At 43.4% G+C, this 20820-nt stretch overlaps 1 protein-coding gene across 3 annotated transcripts in view; it reads right to left on the bottom strand.

Moving 5' to 3' along the window:
- Rab30 (RAB30, member RAS oncogene family) overlaps positions 1-20820 on the bottom strand; it is an 88494-nt gene that overhangs the window by 21566 nt on the left and 46108 nt on the right. For 2 of the 3 annotated variants that reach the window (XM_055623129.1, XM_055623127.1), the window contains exon 2: positions 9237-9271. The exons of the other annotated variant lie outside the window; for it this stretch is intronic. The gene's annotated coding sequence lies outside the window, so the exon portion shown is untranslated. The remainder of the gene's footprint in view (positions 1-9236; positions 9272-20820) is intronic. 3 annotated transcript variants of the gene reach the window in all.

Here is a 20820-nt window from a genome sequence, read left to right as displayed (position 1 = left end):
CTGACAGCTTCATGATCTAGACTGTATCATCCATCAGGTGAGGAAACTAGGGGTTAGATAATGGAGTGACTCACCCTAAGTCACACTGGTGAGTCGCAAGATAACTACCTCATCCCTGAAGAACTTCATTTTGCCAAAATCACTGTTTTTCTCAGGTTTCTGGGCAGTTAGATCATGGTCTTAAAGCACTGTGCTGGGAGTGGGGCTAGATTTTTTCCTTATAGAATCCCATTTAATCTTTTCAACAGCCTATTGTTGGTATTTTGCCCAACATACAGATAAGGAAATTAAAACTCCAAGAGGATAATTTGATAAAAACCATAGGGCTGAGAGATGGCTCCGTGGTTAAGATTACTTCCTACTCTTCCAGAGGAACGAACGTTCATACTCAAGAACCCACGTGCTGGGGTGGTAGGGCCATGGGACGGCTGGACACAGAAGACACGATCTCCTTTCACTCTAGCTCCAGGTGATCCAGTGCCCATTTCTGGCCTCTGCAGGCACCCACACACAGCTGGCTTATCTATACACACACATATGCATACATGCATGCATGCACGAACCCACACACATACACACACACACACACACACACACACACACACTCACACACACACACTTTTTTTTTAATCTTAAAATCATACAACTAGTGAGTAAAAGGGTACCTATGTTTAACCAAGGTCTTAGCTGTGTATGGTGGTACACTCTGGTCCCAGCATTCTGGAGACCAAGGTGGCCTACATAGGACTACAAAGTTCTAGGCCAACCAGGACTACAAAGCCATACCACCATACCACGTATCAAACAAAGAAACCCCAGATATTTCTGGAAAGAAATGAAATTCAGATTCTTTTTCATTCTCCAAATATGTTCTAGAAGGACTCAAGGTTTCAATCTTAAAAAGCTGAAAACCATTTTATATCTGTATCAGAACTTATACTGGGGAAGACTCAGTCACTCAAAACCAAAACTGTGAAAACAAAACTTTACAAAAGTGAGCATATTTTGGGGGCTCCAGGAATGGATCAATGGTTAACAGTGGTTGATGTTCTCCAGAGGAGCCAAGTTTGGTTCCCAACATCTTTGTCAGGTGGCTATCAGCCAGCTGTAGCTCCAGATCCAGGGAATCCTCTTCTGGTGTCCTTGGGACCTGCACCCTCAAGTACATACTCAAAACACACACAGGCAGACACACGCACAAATAAAAATAAAATAAATCTATTATTTTTAAGAAGTACTTTTTCTTTAATGCCTGTATGACAAAACAATAAATGAAAAAACAAAAAAGACCGAAGCACCCTGAACCATATGGTTATTTCATTAAATATACTTTTAGAGATCTATCACACCTGTGCGCTTATATCCATAAACAAAGGCACATGTAGAAAGATATTCCTTACAAAAATACTGTATTTGTGATGGTAGTTTTCTGAAGAAACTAAAAGTCCATTTTCACAGAAATGGTTAAAGCATGGCAACCAGATATTAATGGACCACACAGCCTGCTGTACACATCTATCTATAAAATGTATTAAATATAGCAAGGTGAAGAATGGAGGATTAGCTAGGCAGAGATGATACATGCCTTTAATCCCAGCACTTGGGAGGCAGAGGCAGACAGATCTCTGTGAATTTGAGGCCAGCCTGGTCTTCAGAGAAAGAGTTCCAGGATAGCCAGGGCTCAAAACAAACAAACAAACAAACAAAAAGAATGGACAATAGTATATGAAAGGGGGATGGTAGATATAGTTATATATATATATCTGTATATGTTGTAAAATATTTTTGGAATGTAATAAAATAAACTGGCAACAGTGGTTGGCCCTCCACAGGCTATGAAAATTAGCTTTCTCCAGATAAGACTATAACCTCCAACTCCAAATTATATCCTCTTCTGTTCTACACAGGCTCCAGAAACATAAGGAAAGCAAGACAGTTTTCCTAATACATTGAGAGATGAGCCTTTAAAATATCTGCTTGGAGGCTGAGATTATAGGTCAGTTGGTAGAATGCTTGCCTGGCATTCAGAAAGGCCTAGGCTCAACCCCTGTCATTGCTAGTCTTGGTTATCAACTTGACTGTGTCCAGAATCAACTAAAATACAAGGTGTTGGGCACTCCTGTGAGGGATTTTCTTGAACAGATTACTGGAAGCAGGGAGAGCCACCCTAAACGTGGACAGTGCCTTCTGGTGGCAGCCAAGTTAAAAGGACACGAAAGGCTCTTTGGTTTTTGTCTGCTTGCCCTCTCTCGTTGGCAAGTCATCTATCCTGCTGCCGCAGCACTCTTTCATCGATATCAACATACTTCTTCAGACTCCAACATCACCGCAGGTCAACAGCTCTCCAGGAACCTCCTCTGGACTCTCAGTGCCACACTGGCACTGCTGAGACACCCAGCTGGTGGATTAAGCAACTGCCAGACTTTGCCTACCAGTTCAGATAGTGTTGAATTACCTGGACCACATCCTGTAAGCCAATCTAATAAATCCCCTTTGTGTCTGTCTGTCTGTCTGTCTGTCTATCGATCTATCTCTCTATCTCATCTGTTTTTCTTTACACATTCACACACACACACACACACACACACACACACACACACACACACCCAAACACAGACAGACAGATAGGAATAGCGAGATGTCTCAGTGATTAAAAGTACTGGATGCTCTTCCAGAGGACACTAGTTCAAATCCCAGCACCCACAAAATGTCTCACAACCATCCATAACTTCAGTTCCGGGAGACCCAACACCCTATTTTAGCTTGCAAGGGCACTGGACACACCTATAGTACTGCTCCTTTCCAGAACCATGACTAATGTAGTCCCCAGCACCACATAAAACCTGTAATCATAACACTTAAGAGGTGGAAGCAGGAATATCAGAAGTTCAAGACCACCCTCAGCTAGGAAGCCAGTCAGCTGGAGATACATAATATACTTTCAACAAAAGTGGGGCAGAACTAGGAAGATGGCTTGGCTTTTCACCATGCCTGATGATCTCCAGGACCCACACAGTAGAAGGAGAAAACAAACTCTACACTTGTCCTCTAGTCTCCACATGCATGCCATGCCATGCATGCACATACACAAACACATAACTCAAAAGAAGCTGAGAAAGGGTGGCTGTTCGTGTGCAAGCTTGAGGGCCTGTGTTCAGATACCAGCACAAGTAAAAAGCCAGACCTGCCACAGGTGCCTAAAACCCCAGCTCTGTGTGAGGAAACACAGGAGGATCTCTGGAGCTCTTGGCCACCAGCCAAGCTTCTAGAACAGCAAGAGACTCAGTCTCAAAGGAATACTCTGGTTGGTCATGCCCATATCCCTCTCTACCTCCACACATGCAAACACAGGCATGAAAATATAAACACATTCATGCCACATGCATTCATACCACAAACACCTGCGCCTCCCTCCTCCTTCATCTGTCCTGCTTTATCCTTTCATGTGACTGGGCCGTAAGGAGGAAATACATACCCCACCTGGCCTCTGGAGCTGCTCCTTCCAGCTCATGAGGTACATGACTGCTGCCTCTGTTAAACCAAGCTGAAGCACAGCCAGTCTCTAAAAGAAAGATTTTGGGTTTTTCTGGACCAACATCTCTCAAAAGTGAGCATCTACTACACAAAAGCCAAAGCCAAGATCAAGCAATTATTTTGGACACTAATAAAAGCAAAGCTCTCACACATTTGTGAGCTTAGAAATTAATCTTGGAATACTGTACCATGGCATTTTCATGAGGAAGCAGAAGGAGCCAGTCACTTCCCTCCACTTCCTAGAGATAGTTGTGGAAACCAGGGAGTGACTCTCATCAGGCCAGGGGGTGTACCTAAATGATCTTACAATGGTCCCCGACTCTAAATCAGAGCTGCTGCCAAATAGAAATATAAATAATATAAACCTAAAACACTACCAAGGCAGGGGCAACTACAATGGCCGTCCAGATCCATGCCATGGATTTGAAATGGGACAAGAAGACTTCTAAAGAAGACCTCAGATTATGGGACTGGGCTGCAGCTCATAGACAGAGCACTTACTTTACCTAGCTACACACCAAAGAAAACCTGGATTTGATACCCAATGCCATGTAAAACCTGGCAGGGTGGTGGGTGCACCTGTAACTCCAGAACCTGAAGAGGTGAAGACAGGAGAATCAAAACTTCAAAAGCAATGTCTCATACTCAATAGAAAGTTTTAGGCCAGCCCCGATTATATGGAGATCCTGTCTTAAAAAAAAAAAAAATATATATATATATATATATATGTATGTATGTATATATAATAGCTAGCAGTGGTGAAACATGCCTTTGACCCAGCACTCAGAAAGCAGAGGCCAGTAGATGGATCTCTCTGAGGTTGAGGCTTTAGTTCCAGGATAGCCAGGACTATACAGAGAAACCCTGTCTTGAAAAAATATATACCAAAATTATATATAATATATAGGACACATATAATATACATTATATATAGGTTATATATATTCTAATAATAAAAATGAAACTAAAGCAGGCCTAAGATACTACAACATATTTGTTTAAATCAACACAAAAATGTTCTTCACATACTGTATTTTATACTCCTATTTCCTAGAAATAGGAAGATTTGAAATGAAACATATAAGAAAGTTTTTTTTTTTTAATCCACAAAATTTCACTCACTCATCATTAAAACAAGCAAACCTCTGATTTGTCTCTCAGTGCTCCTTCACCTGTACTGTGACAGGCTGGAGGGCACCACACAGGGATTTCATTTTCCACCAACAGGTGGGAAGCCGGCAGCTTAGAGCACCCCTGGCCCTCACGTGACTAACTCAGGCAGAGATCATGCCATCTGGGGGCCGGTGCTTGACAGAGAATTGCAGGCACCTGCAGATCCCGGCATCATGTTTCCTAGAGCAGAGAAAACAGCCCTCCTGCTCATTAATCCCCTCAAAGGCGGGAGCTTCTGTTGGCAAAACAGGTTTGCTGAACAGACCTAAAAAAGCTCCTTCAGGACCCAACTTGCCATTTCTGGCATTTGTGCAAGCAGGTTCCCTCTGTAATCCTCCATCCACAAAAGCACAACCACCACCAAATCTGGGGTTTGCCCCACAGTCCTCGGGTTTGAGTTCTCTAAATCGAGGCCAGTGTCTAATCTTTTCTCTGCAGAAGACTTCCTCCCGGGAAGGGACTCTGTGTCTACCTCTTCACTCTCCTACCTCACCACCAACCCTCATCCCATCCCCCACCACCACACCCTGCCCCACCATCCCCAACCCCATACAGTTAATCACACAATGCAGCCTGGTCGCAGGGTCATTGGTCAGAGCCCAAGCATTCCCAGGGTGTTCCTCCATCCCAGAGACCAGGGACCTACTGGAAGAGCACAAAGCCAAGCTGACCCTTCTCTGCTTCGCTATTCAGATTCCCTTTTTACTGGATGCAGGAGCAGCATTAAAAAAGAAATGACCCAAAAAAAAAAAAAAAAAAAAGAAGAAGTGACCCCATGCTCTGGGAGACAAACAGATGAGATAAAACACAGGAATTCTAAGTCTATCTCCCAATAACAACTATTTGCCTAACACCTGGATGCTTTTCACACTGGCTCATTTCATTTGTAGAACAGTACTCTAGGGAAGGGTTTCTTAAACACTATCACTATGGATAAAAATTCTATAGCTAAAATAGATAGAGAAAATACAATGCATGTACAATGCATGAGCCTTAGTCAGCCATAAAAAAGAATACAATGTATGACATTTGCAGGAAAATGAAGGGAACTGGAGATGAGCAAGTTAAGCAAAACCGGTGAGACTCAGATAAATATGAAAGGTTTCTCTCATGCGCAGGATCTGCATTACACACGTATACACATAATATACACATATTTGACATGAAAGGATGAGGGGGGCCATTTGGAATGAAGAAGGGAACTAGTGGGAGGGGACAGGAGAAGATAAAAGAGGTAAATGTGGTGAAATAAATGAAGTATTTCAATAAAGTATTATTATGAATCCCATCACTGCACACAGCATCCTCGTGCTAACATTCTCCTATCATGGTGTGCGAGAGAGAAACGCAGAAAGCGAGGAGAGATGGGAGCACAGGCGTGCGTGGGCTATACAGCATGCATGCGGGTAAGAGGACAGCTTTTGCGAGTGGGTTCTTGCCTTCCATTATTTTGTGCGAGAGCTTCCCCACTGTCTCTGCTGTGTGCTGTCCAGCTGTGAGGCTGTCCAGCAGGAGAGCTTGAGGGAATTCCCAATCTCCTCCTCCCAGCTTGCCACAGGCAAACTGGAAGTACAGATGCAAACCACATCTGGCTCTTCACATAGATTGCCGGGGAAAAAAAAAAAGTCAGGTTGTAAGGCTTGCCCCACTACTGCTTTTACCCACTGAGCCATCTCCCTGGTGTGGTAGGAAAAAAATTAAATTTTTACTTGTGTAGAGTACTTTCTAGATGGCTAAGTACTTTCTTGTGTATCCTGGAAAATTCCTATGGAACAGATAGGGTACAAATTCTCCCAACACACACGCACGCACACACGCACGCACGCGCACACGCACACGCACACACACACACACACACACACACACACACACACACACACACACGGCTGGCCTGAACCATATGGCACCTGCAGATTTTCTGTCAAAAATGTATCTTGAACATGCCTTCTGCTCCACCCTTGTCCCCCTACACTGTGTGGCTCAAGCCTTCAACAGCTCTCATGCAGCAGTCTACAAGAGACTTCTAGCCCGATTCCCTATTACCTGTCCACCAAGTATTTTCCCTCCAAGAGCCTCCTTGAGTTGAAATTCCTTAAGTGACTATATAAGACTCTTAAAGTCTGTCCCACATACATCTCTCCAGTCCCCACAGAACTCAGGATGTCATTGTACAGATTTATCCCTTTTCTCCACACCGCCACTGCCCTTTGGGCATGCATCCTTGCATGTGTCCTCTCCTTCTTGACACAGCCTTCCTCCTGCTGAAGAATTCCTTATCTTCCCCGATGAAACGCCAAAGTGTGCACATGCAATGTCTCCCCTCTCCAGATTCCCCAAGCCCTCTGTACGGACAAAGCACTGTCATCCAACACACTGTAAGTGTTACCCGTATGTAATCATCAATTTTCCTTAAACTCTGAATTTCTCAGACTAGAATTTAATGAACGTCACTAAAGAAAAAAGCTAAAGCTGGCAGTATCTCTCCAGGAGTTCTAGGCTTCAAGATGGCCAGCTAATCAAGAAGCTCAGGACACAGCTGCAGGAAAGATGCTGCAGGACACAGCAAAAGGTCTGTGTGAAAGATACAGATGCTTAAAAAACCACCAAGAGATGGAATCTGAAGAAAATCCTGAATATAAATAAATGAATAAGTTCTTGGAATTTTACCCCAGGAAAGAAATGTCTAGGGAGCAGAGGCAGAAGTCCAAACCTCTTTTAAGATAAATAGATAAATAATTAGCCATTGGCAATTAACCTAGAGAATACAAGGATGACATGCAAACATCAAATGAGGTACAAAGAGCACAGCTCTCCTCCATACCACATTTTCCATAATCATCAAACGCCTTACAAGGTCCATCCCCTGACCCTGCACTTCTGCTTCTAGGAATGTTCCAAGGAATGATTCCAAGATATGCACAAGGATATACTGATGAGAAAGTTCATTCCAGTATCACTAAGACTAGGCCCTCAAGATGCGGAGGAGAGTGAACTATCTAGCCTACGTTATACAAGCAAATTGATACACTTCCAGAGAGCCAAATGATGTAACACACATGATGCTTAATACCGACAGGACCTAGAAGAAAGCCTCTGCGCATGTCTGTCAGGGAGCATCTAGATTACTGAAAGCTGAGCACCGGCATCGTGGCTGTGCCTCATGGCTGCAAATGCTACGTGTGACTTTCTCAAGCTCCTGCTGCCATAACTTCCCCCATATGACGGACTGTACCTTTGAACCATGAGCCAAAATAAACCCTTCCTCATCTTTATTTCTGTCAGATGTATGTCACAGCAACAAGACAAGTCACTAACTAACTAACATATTATGAAATATATACCTGGGGAAAAAACACATTTTTTAAATCTTTGCCTCAAGGAGGTGTGTTGGATAACTAAGTAGACTTAGTTATCAGGCTTGGAGACCATTGAAGATAGAATTCTCCTTCATTGTAGGTTTTGGTCCTATTTCCTACTTCCCTGATAACTCTACAAAGGGAAATATCACAACTCCCCCCGCCCTTAAGATTTAAATTATGATATGAAAATGTAAAGGTTTCAAGGCTTTGGTGAGATCCATTAAGGGAAGGCTGCTTAGTCCTTGTCAAAAGAACAGAAGGTAAGTTCTACCTCTGGCCGTTGGTAGAAACATGGCATTCTGATCTGCTCCAGACATGAAAATATTACATACTATCATCTCCAACCTTATTCACCAGCTAGGCTTGTCAATAACCTGCCCAGGACAGCACTCCTTAGGAAAGCTGATTCACCTGAGGACAAGCTAAGGTAATGGGAGGAATAATTATCCTCTTGATAAGATCATGCACTTGGCCTTCCCAGAGCACCCTCCCTCTGAGCTGGCTCCCATGCAGCCCTGCCTGAGCCTGCCTGCTTTCTGAGTTCTAACTCAGGAGTATAACTTCCCCTTTTTGTTCTTCCTACTTCTTGTTCTTTTGGATGGTGGCCAAAGCCTTTTTGTGCTTCCCCCAACACTCTTTTTCTTCCACTGGTCTTTTTCTGAAGTCCCCTTCTCCATTTGTCGTGTAGGTGCTTACCAGCCTCCATTGCTAAACAACTGGCATTTTCACACCTAGACACAAATTTCTCTCTTCCTCTTCTCCATCTTCCTCCTCCTGGCAGCTGCCTACCTTGTTGGGGTTTTCTCCTCTCAAACTCTAATAAAACTGTTCTTGAGTTTGTTTTCTGTTTCTAAACTGTTTTATTAACAACATTAAGACTCCAGAAGGAAACCCTAATTCCCTTGATAACAGTAAGATTAGGAATAACTCATTTTCTTGGTTATACATATGTGTGTGTACACACACACATTTATATAGTTATACATTTGTTTTCTTCAAAAGATGACTCATTGACTAAACAGGGCTAATTTAGAAAAGATGGACATTAGTAAACTCTCATGGGGCTCAGTGGTGAAAGAAACACAGTGGGTACAGAAGTCCAATGCTGGCGGCCATTCACATCCACATGGCTCTCTAGAGCATGATCCAACCAAGCCACAGCAAGCTCACCTTTCACGCAGGGAGTCCACGGCTGGGAATTCACTCTAGGGGGAAAAAAGGAGAATGATAACTGAACAACAAAAGAAAAATGTTCACTACCTCGGGGCTAACAGAGTACATAACTAGAACACAAATGTCCAAGGAGGGCTAGTTCATTTAGAACACACACCATGTAATGCAGGGTGGCTATTAGAAATGCCAATTATGTGGCATGCTCTTTGACCCCCTCCTCCCCCCCCCAGGGAGGAGCAGCCCTGCTAAGCCACAGAGGAGGACTTTGCAGCCAGTCCTGAAGATACCTGATAAACCAGGGTCAGATGGAAGGGGAGGAGATCCTCCCCTAGCAGTGGACTTGGAAAGGGGCAGGAAGGTGGGATTGGGAGGGAATGAGGGAGCGAGATACAGCTGGAATACAAAGTTAATAAACTGTAACTAATATTAAAAAAATAAAAAAGATTTTAAAAGATGCCAATTATGAAAACTATGTAGAAATATGAAGTAATGTGCATAACAGAAAGTAAACACACAGAGCCACACTGTTAGCATTACAGTTAGTATCAAGCAAGGGCATTCTGAAAGTTAAACACGCTATGTCAGAATTATGGGATTCCAGGCATGTTATGTTTTAAAGCTCATCTTTTTTTAACACCAAATACATGTGTTTCTAATGTTAAGTAACAGGAAAATAAATTGACAATAGGAGCACAATCAGTATCAGCAAATGACATGTGCCTCCATCTTTTTTTCCTCTTTGGTGGCACATACCTTCAATCCCAGTACTTGGGAGGCAGAGGCAGGTTGAGCTCCATGAGTTCAAGGCCAGCCTGCTGTACAGAACTAATTCCAGGACAGCCAAGGCTGCACAAAGAAAGCCTGTCTCAAAAACCAAAACCAAAACAAAACAAAAAATCAGCTCATACTGTTGTTGTAGAGGACTTGACTGGGACTTGCCTTGGTTCCCAGCACCCACATCAGGTACCTGACAACTGCCTGCTACTCAAGCTCCAAAAGATCTGACACCCTCCCCTTGCCTGCAAGGGCGCTGGCACACATACAGTGTACACTCATAGATACACACACAGAAGCAGTAAATAAAAATAAAATAAATCTTTACAACTATAAAAACAAAACAAAATGATGTCAAACATTTTTAAAGTTGTTATACAAAATTATTTCTTTTTCTTTTTTTTTTAAATAGGAAATGTAACCCAAGTCCTAAATGAAAACACCCTGGTGATTTTAAGGTCTACAGAGACATCATATAATGTTTGCTTTTAAGCAAAGAACAATAAGCACGCCATCGTGACGAAACAGATTGATCAATGTTTCTAACACTGCAGCTGATACTAATATCCACACGCAGGGATCAAGGAAGCTCCATTACGAAGCTGAAGCAGCTGGAGAGCAGAAGGAATTCTACAAGACTCTGAAAGCAGAAACATTGCCATGGTAAATGTTCAGGTCTGAAAAGGCTCGAAGGGAACAGATCCAATTAGTTGTTTGTCCAGAATATTTAACCTCCTGTACATGGCTCATGTCCTTTTTCTGCTATTCCCCTGCTCTGACCTTCACTGAGGCCAAACTCCTCCGCAGGCAGCAGCTGCGGGCTTCTCCCCCTGCCTCCCCACCCTGCCTCTGCACGCTGTCCATGCTGTGCTCTGCAGCCCTCGGCCTGCACCACAGATGACACATAGCCCTACCCTGCAACTTGCATCCTTGCCACTCAGAACTCTTCTACAGAGAAAAGCAGGAGGACACACCCATGCGTGCACACACACACACACACACACACACACACACACACACACACACACACGATGTGTAGCTTGCAATGCAAAGGTTTCTGCCGACAAGAAATGAATGTGGCCTGACCACTGACAGCACTGTGAGTGCAGTTTGCCACAGAGGGGATCCATTTCTGCAGAAGTGTAAACCTTTTGTGCTTCCGAACAATGGAAGCCCACGACAGAAAGGACTGTTCATCTACGGTGTGCCTTCCGCCTGGGACACTGCCCTTTGTTCCTATGGAGGAAAGCTGTTTTGCTGGACTGACTGAGACGTTGCATGTCACCAACAATGTCCCTTACGGTCAAGGAGAAGCAGACTTGGCATTTGTTGCTGTGATGTTGCATTTAGAAGTCAGGCCCCTGTACAAGATGCAAGGTGACTCCACCGCAACCTGCTAATGAACTAATCTGATCCTGTCATTGCGACTTGCAAATCTCCCTCAGGGCTCTGTGATGTCTTCACAAAGTCATCTGTAGGAGGAAATGCAGTGCCCTGATTGAGAGGAGAGAGAGGGGAGATTAAATTCAAACCGCTTGAGTCAGGAGCCCATCTCTGTCATGAGCTGGTGGCCTTGGGCAAATTTCCTGTCCTCTTGGTGTCCATTCTCCCCACCACCACCACCACCCTCTCTCTCTCATGCATGTGTGTGTGTGTGTGTGTGTGTGTGTGTGTGCGTGTGTGCGTGTGTGTGTGTGTGTGTGTGTGTGTGTGTGTGTGTGTGTGTGCGCACACACACACAGGGGCACTTTTGGGTTTATGCATGTATGAATATGCATTCACCTATGTGTGCATGTGTTGAGGTCAGGAGAGTTCAGATATCCTCCTCTACCATCTCCCACCTTATTTTTTTTATTTATTTTTATTTCATGTGCATAGGTGTTTTCCTACATGTCTACCTATGTGAGGGTGTCAGGTGCCCTGGAAATGGAATTACAGACAGTTGTCAGCTGCCATGTGGATGATGGGAATTGAACCCGGGCCCACTGAGCCATCTCTCCAGCCCCTTCCTACCTTATTTTTGAGACAAAGACTCTCACTAAAACTGAAGCTTGGTGTTTCTCTAGGCTAGCTGGCCACCATGTCCCCAAGATGTGCCTGTCTGCCCCCAGCTCTATGCCAAGGCTAGAACAACAGAAGCATATCACCATGCTCAGCTTTTTCAGCTGGAGATCCAAACTCAGGTCCTTCTGCACAGAACTTTAATCACCGAGCCATCTCCCCACCCTGGTCGCTGTGTTCTTTTATTTGCAAGTTAGAATTGTAATGATACTTGTAACTGTGCCTACCAAGGAGCCTGGAATTCAAGAAATGCTCAGGAAATGTGTGGAGCAGTGCTATTATTATTACTGCCAGGTGTCCTGGCATATGCCAGTTTCCTAGCAGGGTACAAAGGGCCCAGCCCCTGCACAGCTCTCTGGTTCTGTTTCTTCAAGAATTGATGCCACAGCTGTGACTGGGATCACAAACTACAGTAAGCTGTTAGAGGGTAGGCCAAGGCGGGCTCACTGTGCCACATATTTAATGGCAGAGGCATCTTCTGTTTGTTGGCTGCTAAGAAAGATCTCTGAAGTCCCCTCCTCCAGTGAGTTAGCCACTCCCTCCTTTGAGCTTCCTCGATGTTCCAGAGCGGTGGATCTCAACCTGTGGGTTGTGTGACCCCTTTGGGGGTTGAACAACCCCCTCACAGGAGTTGCACACCTTATCAGATATTTACATTACAATTCATAACAGTAACAAGAGAGCAGTTATGAAGTAGTAATGAAAATAATTTTCTGGTTGGAGTCACCAGAACGTGAGGAACTCTATTAAAGTGTCTCAGCATTAGGAAGGTTGAGAACCACTGCTCTAGAGGAACATTTTGTTATGATTCTCAGTTTATCACCTGCTCAGAACATGCCATAGGATAGAGACCCTCGTAGCTTCATAACCTGGCACTCCAAGGGACTCTATGAAAATATTTATTCAGTAAGTAGAAAAGAAAAACTGATCAGTATTCACAAAGCCAGGATGCTGTTCAGAGCAAGCAAACAGCAGGATAAGAATTCCAAACCTCCAAACACCTTGATCCAAAGAGAGTTAACTGGCAGAAGCTAATAATCAAAGAGAGGAACCAAAGAGAAGAACACATGAGTTTGCCAGGAGAAAGCCACTCCTTGTTATGATACAGTCTCTGTACTAGGGGAGAGGGAACAGAAGTGACATGAAACTGGTTCTAAACCAGCTGCTGCTGACCACTTAGGGAACAACCTTTGTTCGGAAAAATAAAACAAAACAAAACAAAAAAATGGCAACAACACACACTTTCTTTAACAACAACAACAAACATATACTTTTCTTCAAGATAAAAAAAATAATCATAACTAGAAAAAAGTCTCACCTTGCCCAAAATACAAGTTACTTGAAATATTCCAGAGGACCCAGCCCGGAAGATAGAGAACTAAACATTGTGGAAAATCAACAAGCCAATTACTCGGATATTTTTTTTCAATTTACTCATTTTACATCCCAATCGTAGCCCCCTCCCTCGTCTCATCCTGGTCCCATCCTCCCTCCATCTTCTTCACCCCCCTCCCTCTCCTACCCCTCAGAATGGGGGAGACCTCCCCCCCTACTATCTGACTCTTGTCTATCAAGTCTCATCAGGACTGTCTGCATCCTCTTCCTCCGTGGCCTTGCAAAGCCACTCCATGGGGTGGGGGTCAGGGGGAGCTATCAAAGAGCAGGCAACAGAGTGCATGTCAGAAACAGCCCTTACTCCCCTTACTAGAGGACCCACATGGAGACTGAGCTGCCTATCAGCTACATCTGAGCAGGGGGCCTAGGTCTTCTCCATTCATGGTCCTTGGTTGGTGTATCAGTCTCTGCAGGGACCTCTGGGCCCAGATTTGTTGGCTCTTCTTCTGGAGCTCCTGTTTCTTCCGCATCCTTCTATCCCCCTATTCTTCCACAAGACTTCCTGCGCTCTGCCCAAAGTTTAGCTGTGAGTCTCAGCCATCTGCTTTTATCCCCTGCTGGGTGAAGTCATTCAGAGGATATTATGGTAGGCTCCCATCCTGTTCCTGCTCTTCCACCGCTTCTGATGTCTATTCTAGTTGCCCTTCTGAATCAGAATTGAGCATCCTCCCTAGGGTGCCCCTTGTTGCTTGGCTCCTTTGGGTCTGTGGATTGTAGTGTGGTTATCCTTTTTTATTATGTGTTTTTTCTGTGTACCATGCTTGGTCCCCACAGAAACCAGAAAACGTGTTGGATCTCCTAGAAGAAGTTACCAACAGTTGTGAGCCACAATGTAGGTGGGAATCGAACCTGAGTCCTCTAGGAAAGCAGACAGTTCCTGTAGCTGATAAGCCATCTCTCCATCCCTTCTATTTGTTGTTGTAAATATGTAAGACAGATATTTAATTAATTAATTAAATATGTAAGTCCAGATATTTAATTCTTCTGTACTATCAAACTGAACAAAATAAGCCATCTACAACTCTATGACCTAAGCATTGGTCTCTCCATTTTGCAAATGATAAGAACAGTCATTCCATACATTTGCACTGAACACCTAAAACATTCAGTTCAGTCGCAGACTCAAAAGCAGAGGGTGGTGTAGCAATGAACAAGCATGCACCATGCTCCCAAGAAGCACAAGAGCGAAACAAGAACCACATGGGGAAATAAGTATGAGCATAAATGAACAAGGAAATAACAGAGAGTGGCAGGTCCTCATTTAAAAATTATATCAAAATAGGATAAAGGAACTCATATGAGTTGATAGAGGTCTCTCTGAAATGGCTACCTTAAGATGAGATTTTTAATAAGAAGAGAAAAACACACCAAGATTGGAAAATTAGCTACTGCAAAGGCTCTATAGTGAGAGTCAATTTGGCATGTTGAAAAAAAAAAGAGACAAGACACTAGGGCTGAGGAAAAGAAGCTGAGAGACTCTTGTGAGACAAATCATGTTATGTGTATCTTAGAAGGATGGGTAAGGACTTGGGTTTCACCCTGAGTGCAATGGGAAGCCATCTAAAGCAATGGTTAAGAAAGATGACACATGCCAGGCGGTGGTGGCATACACCTTTAACCCTAGGGCTTGGCAGGCAGCGCAAGGAAGATTTCTGAGTTCAAGACCAGCCTCCTCTACAAAGCAAGTCCAAGGACAAAACCAGTGCTACAGAGAAAAACCCTATCTTGCAGAAGAAAAATTTTAAAAAGGAAGAAAGGAAGGAGGGAAGGAAGGAAAAAGGAAAAAAGAGAGAAAGGAAGGAAGGGAGGGAGGAAAGAAGGCAGGAAGAAAAGAAAGAAGGAAGGGAAAAATGACATGGGGGTGGGGCTGGAGAAATGGCTCAGCAATTAAGAACACTTGCTGCTCTTGCAGGGGACCCAGGTTCAGTTCACAGCACCTATGTGACAGCTCCCAAATGTTTGTAACTCCAGTTCCAGGAGATCCAATGCCCTCATCTGGCCTCTACAGGCATCAGACACACTCATGGTCCACAATCATACAGGCCAGCACTCGTAAACAGTTTTTTAAAAACAGAAGTGACATACACTGATTAACATTTAAATTTCTTATTTGGATGTATATGTGCCGAAGTGTATGCAGGCACGTGTGTTTGCCACTGCCTGCAGAGGACAGAAGAGGGCATCCAATTCCCTGGAGCTGGAGTCACAGGGAGTTGTGAGCCACTCAGTGTGGGTGCTGAGAACTGAATTCCAGGCCTCTGCCAGAGCAGCAAGTGCTCTTACCTGCTGAGCCACCTCTCCAGCCCTAGATTAACATTTTAAAACCCCTACAAGGAAAGGTGCTGTGCTATGTGTACAAATACAAAACAATAAGAAAGCCTACCTGAAAGATTAAAAGCCCTGGATGAGACAAGGGGATAAAGCAGGGATTCTGAAGACAAGAGTTGCTGGAAGACTGGATGAAGACAGGGAAGAAAGGTTTGAAAAGTAAGGTCCAGATATTCTGCCTTGAGGGTGTGGAGTGAAGCAAGTACAGCTGCTTACAGCAAGTCTGAAGTGGAGGCAAGCCTAAGAGTCTCTAGAGTCTCTGTTAGGAGACAGTTTTGCGGGCCTAGCCATTTCAGCACCAAGTTCCATCTTGCTGGCAGGGTCAAAGACGAATTCACATTCCCAGGCCCAGGAACCCAACTGCTATCCTGCTTCTTCAGGTATTTCATGTTTGTCTGTTAACCACTAAAGGATGTAAAGGGGGAAATTGCCATTATCCATTATCTAAACTAAGGCACACAGCTGTAAATGTGTTACCTGTCTTGACTTAAAGCTTGTCCCCTCCTTTGTTCACTTATCATTCTAAAACATGGGGCCAAAGTCCAAGAGAGGACTTGACTGCAAAGAGCTGAGTCTAAAGGACCTGAAACCGGGTGACCTTGAAAGGCCCTGTCACCCATGTTTACTTCCTTATTCCACCTCTTGTGTCAAAATATGATCGGTCAATATAACTCAATACATCTCACTATAAGTGAGTTTTCTCTGTTTCCACCAGGAACCTAAAAGTCTCAAGTTCCAGATAGACTTTGAGGCAGAAGGCCATTAGCAAAGAGTTGTTGTTTGTTATATAAAGTGAATTAGAAGAGGATAACTGTGAAAATGAGGATGAATAAAGGGGGGGATAGGTTCAGAAGGGAGTGGAGGTAAGGATCTCAGGATGCACACTTGGAGATCCTCAGAGGAGCAGAATGAGGCCCAGGAAAGTAGAGTGGCAAAAACCACAGTGACTGAGTTCTGTCAAAAGCTGTGCTGGGGAGGCAACTCAGTCAGTGAAATGCTCACCAGGAAACACCAAGGCCTGAGTCTGATTCTCAGAACGTGCATAAATAAGACAGGCATGGCAATACACACTTACAATTCCAGTGCTGGAGAAGCAGAAAGAGGCAGAGGCTGAACCAGCAGACTTGGTGAGCTCTAGGCCAGTAAGAAGCTCTCTCACACACTAAGGAAGAGGGTCTGAAGAGATGACTCAGCAATTAGGAGCATGTCTGCTCTTGCAGACGACCTGCTTTGATTCCTAATGCCCACATGGTGGTTCACAATTGACTATGCCACCTGTGGTGCACAGAACAGCATACAGGCAAACACATATACATATAAATCAGTAAAAATAAGAAGACGTGATTGAGAAGCCACTGGTGCTGACCTCAGACCTCTACATATCTATACACACATATGCACCCAGAAACAGGGCACAAAATATACTGAGCAGTAAACACGTACATGCATATATACAAACATACCCAAAAGAAGTGGCCTTCAATTGGGCATGAAGACTATTGAGTCACAGAAACAAGAACAGTTCTAGTGCAAGTGTGGGAGATTATCAGAGTGAGGACATCGTGAAGCTAAGGGCAACTTTGAAGTTTATAACAGAAGTGAGACATAAAAAAAAAAAATCAGAGCTGGTGTGGCCTGGGCTATCATATCAACAGGTTTTTAATTAAGAAAGGAATTTACTTTGGAAAGTTTAAAAGATAAAATTAGAAAAGTTCTTAGGAACTACCAGGAGTTGACTTATTCCTGGTTGAAAAATATTGGAGCACATTTATTTGGTTCTAAGAATTTTCTGCATCAGAGGAGATTTAATGAGAGAGGAAAGAAGGAACATAGCCACAAATTGCAAAACTTATGGTAAAACTTAAAAGTCAGTAATGTCCCCCCAGTTATTAAAAAAAAAAAAAAAAAAAACTAAACTAAACTGGTATACAGAAGAGCCAGGTCTGTCTGTTCTGACCCTGGTCCCCCAGCACATCCTCTTGCAGCCCCAGCATCTATCCTAATACACACAGCAGGTTCTTGGGAAAGATCCCAAGCCCAGGCTCTTGAAGATAACCACAACAAAGCCGCAGGAATCTTCAGTAATGCTGAGTGAGCCAACAAAAACACACATCCCCTTCCTGCATCTCCATATGCAAGCTGTGTTCTTCATTACAAACTTCTATGAGTGAATTTGCTTTCAACTGCCATTGATGTTTGCACTATGTCAGCAGTTCAACTAACGGGGAGACCCTCAGTAGTTGTTGCCTTCTTTATGTTCACAGCATGGCCGAGAGATGACAGACACAGGAAAAAAACAGACACACACACACACACACACACACACACACACACTTTAATGTCAGAAGAAAAACTAGGGAATTAATTCTCCTGTGCTTAAGAAAAATATTTTGATGCCAGTTTACATTCAACAAGACTAAGATGGAAATGAAAGCACACGATAGTTTGGATTTTTTTTTCTTTGCTACCTTAGGTTGCAAGTGGCCACAGGTTGTAGGAAACAGCGTTTCCTAGGAGCTCTTTTCATACTGACCTACTTGTCACATGGCAGCACAAGGCCACTCTGCCTTGTCACGTCAGTCATTCTCTAGCTTACCCATGCCTGTTCTGGAATAGTCCTGATTTCAGGGCAATGGAGAGTCATCTCCCCCAAAGAGTCCTTGTGGCCTCTCCTTCTCTTAGACTTTTTAAGACGGGGTTATATAAACTGCACACCTTTAGCTCTTGATCAAATCAAAATTTTTTCGTATAAATTGTTTTTATCTTATGTGCCTGCATGTATGTCTATGTGAGGGTGTCAGGTCTTGGACTTACAGACAGTTGTAAGCTGCCACATGGGCGCTGAGAATTGAACCCTAGTCCTCTGGAAGACAGCCAGCGCTCTTAACTACAGAGCCATCTCTACAGCCTCACACCAAATCTTAAAACTATTATCTTGTTCAAGCATCAGAGTGGGAAGAATAGCACTTTAGGATATCTGAGACTTGTATGGGCCACGGTTATCAGGAGAGGGGACCTAGGAGTAGACTCAGATGAAGTAGGGCTTGAGTTGTGGCTCTGTCCCTCTTACTAGTTGAAGGATCTTGAGCAAGTTCAGTCCTTCTCCAAGGCTTGGCTCCTCCATAAATATCAATCCCTTGGCTCTGACTTTATAAATACCAGCTTCTCCAACAAGAAGCTTGGGAAAATAGGTCACATTCAAGCTCCCCTCAGTTCACGACTATGTTGTAAAGTGACCCCAGCATGCTGGACTCTGGCAGAAATAAACACTCTTTGCTTTTACATACTACTTGCGCTTAGGTTTTTGCTTCAGCAAATTCCAGACCCTAATACAAAGATGAGGAAGGCAGAGCTCCATAAGTTCAAGGCTAGCCTGGTCTACATTATAAGACTCTAACCCCTGCCCAACACTCCAAAAGACAGGGCTTTCAATTTATTGTTGTTTTCTTTTTCAAAACAGGGTTTCTCTATAGCCTTGGCTCTCCTGGACTCCCTTTGTAGAGATCTTCCTGCCTCTGCCTCCCAGAGTATTGGATTTACAGGGGTGAGCCACCATGTTTTTTGTTTCTGTTTTTGTTTTACTCTGTATTTTTACATTTTTATAAGTATGTTGTTGTTTTTTTTTTATAATTTTAAAATGTGACAGGAAAACTTACCAAAATCAGAAGTAGAATTCAGACTATTACAAAGATTTCTTCTACTAGCTACATGGATTTTTTTTTTTAATTAACTATGTAAACGCATCCCCCAACTGGGTATGATTGCATATCTATAATCAAAACACTGGAGAAGTGGAAGCAGGAGGATTTCTGGAATTTGACCCCAGTCTGGTATACATAACCAGAGTTAGGCTGTATGGGGCTATACAAGGAGATCTTGTCTCAAATTTAAATTTTGAAATTTTCTTCCTTTCTCCCTCCCTCTCCTTTTTTCCCCCCTGATTCAATTAAACCCAGAGCCTTATACATGCTAAACAAGAACTCTGTTCCTGGCTTATACCTCTGAATTTCTTTATAATTAAAATTTTGAGGGGCTTGCCTCACAAATGCATGGTCCTCGGTTCAATCCCAGCATAGAAAAAATACAAATAAATAAATGAGAAAAATACTCCCAGGTGAGTCCGATAGCAACCTGTTTAGGAGCCATTGATCCTCCCAACAGAGTATTCCTGGAGTCAGGTAAATACAAGTTTTAAAACAAACAACATATAAGTGCTATGATGCCAACCGTCTTTAAAGAAATCACATGTCACCATCTCCATAAAACACTATCTCCCAACAGACCTACATTTCATATGGGGTTTGTTGAAGGCAAAGGCTCAGAGAAATGTTAGTTAATTTTAAAAGGGGAGGGGAGAAATACAAGGCCAAAGCCTGAAAATTGAATTTTGACTCTGTTCACTAATTCCTAATACTAGCTGAATATTTACCAAACTGGTCCACTCTTTCACTCCCTTGTGGCCACAGCCCATGCCAGGCTCCATCACACCTCACTGTGGGGAGCTGCAGCTGGTTGTTGTTCAGTCTCTGTTCTTACCCAGCTCAAACTCATTTTTCACAGGTTGCTATCAAAACACCTGCCAGGCAGTCCATTCTTCCACTAAAAGAACCCTATGCTGGCTTTCCATACCAAAGTCAAGCCCAGAACTTTTCAACCTCTCAACCTCTCCAGCCTTGCTTCTAACTCATACTTCATGGCCCAATAATCCCAAGGAATCATGGTAATTCTCACTCATGCTTTCTCTTCAGCCCTTTCAGTCCCTGGATTATTGTTCCAACTCAGTCACCAATCTCTCCCTCCCAGAAGAAACTGCCACCTTTCATCCCACATGCATAACTTAGCATCTCCTAGCTGGTTCTCCCATAATACCTAGTGCATAATTCTAATTACAACAGTTACCCAACCATTCATAATTGTTCATTTATAGGACTTTCTACTTCATAAAAATTGGGCCTCTTTTGGGGAAAGTTTTAGAAGATAGATAGATAGATAGATAGATAGATAGATAGATAGATAGATAGAT

Source organism: Psammomys obesus, unplaced genomic scaffold (assembly GCF_907164565.1).
Source record: "Psammomys obesus unplaced genomic scaffold, mPsaObe1.curated_primary_1811, whole genome shotgun sequence".
Taxonomy (NCBI): domain Eukaryota; kingdom Metazoa; phylum Chordata; class Mammalia; order Rodentia; family Muridae; genus Psammomys; species Psammomys obesus.
This window is presented reverse-complemented; position numbering and strand designations above follow the sequence as displayed.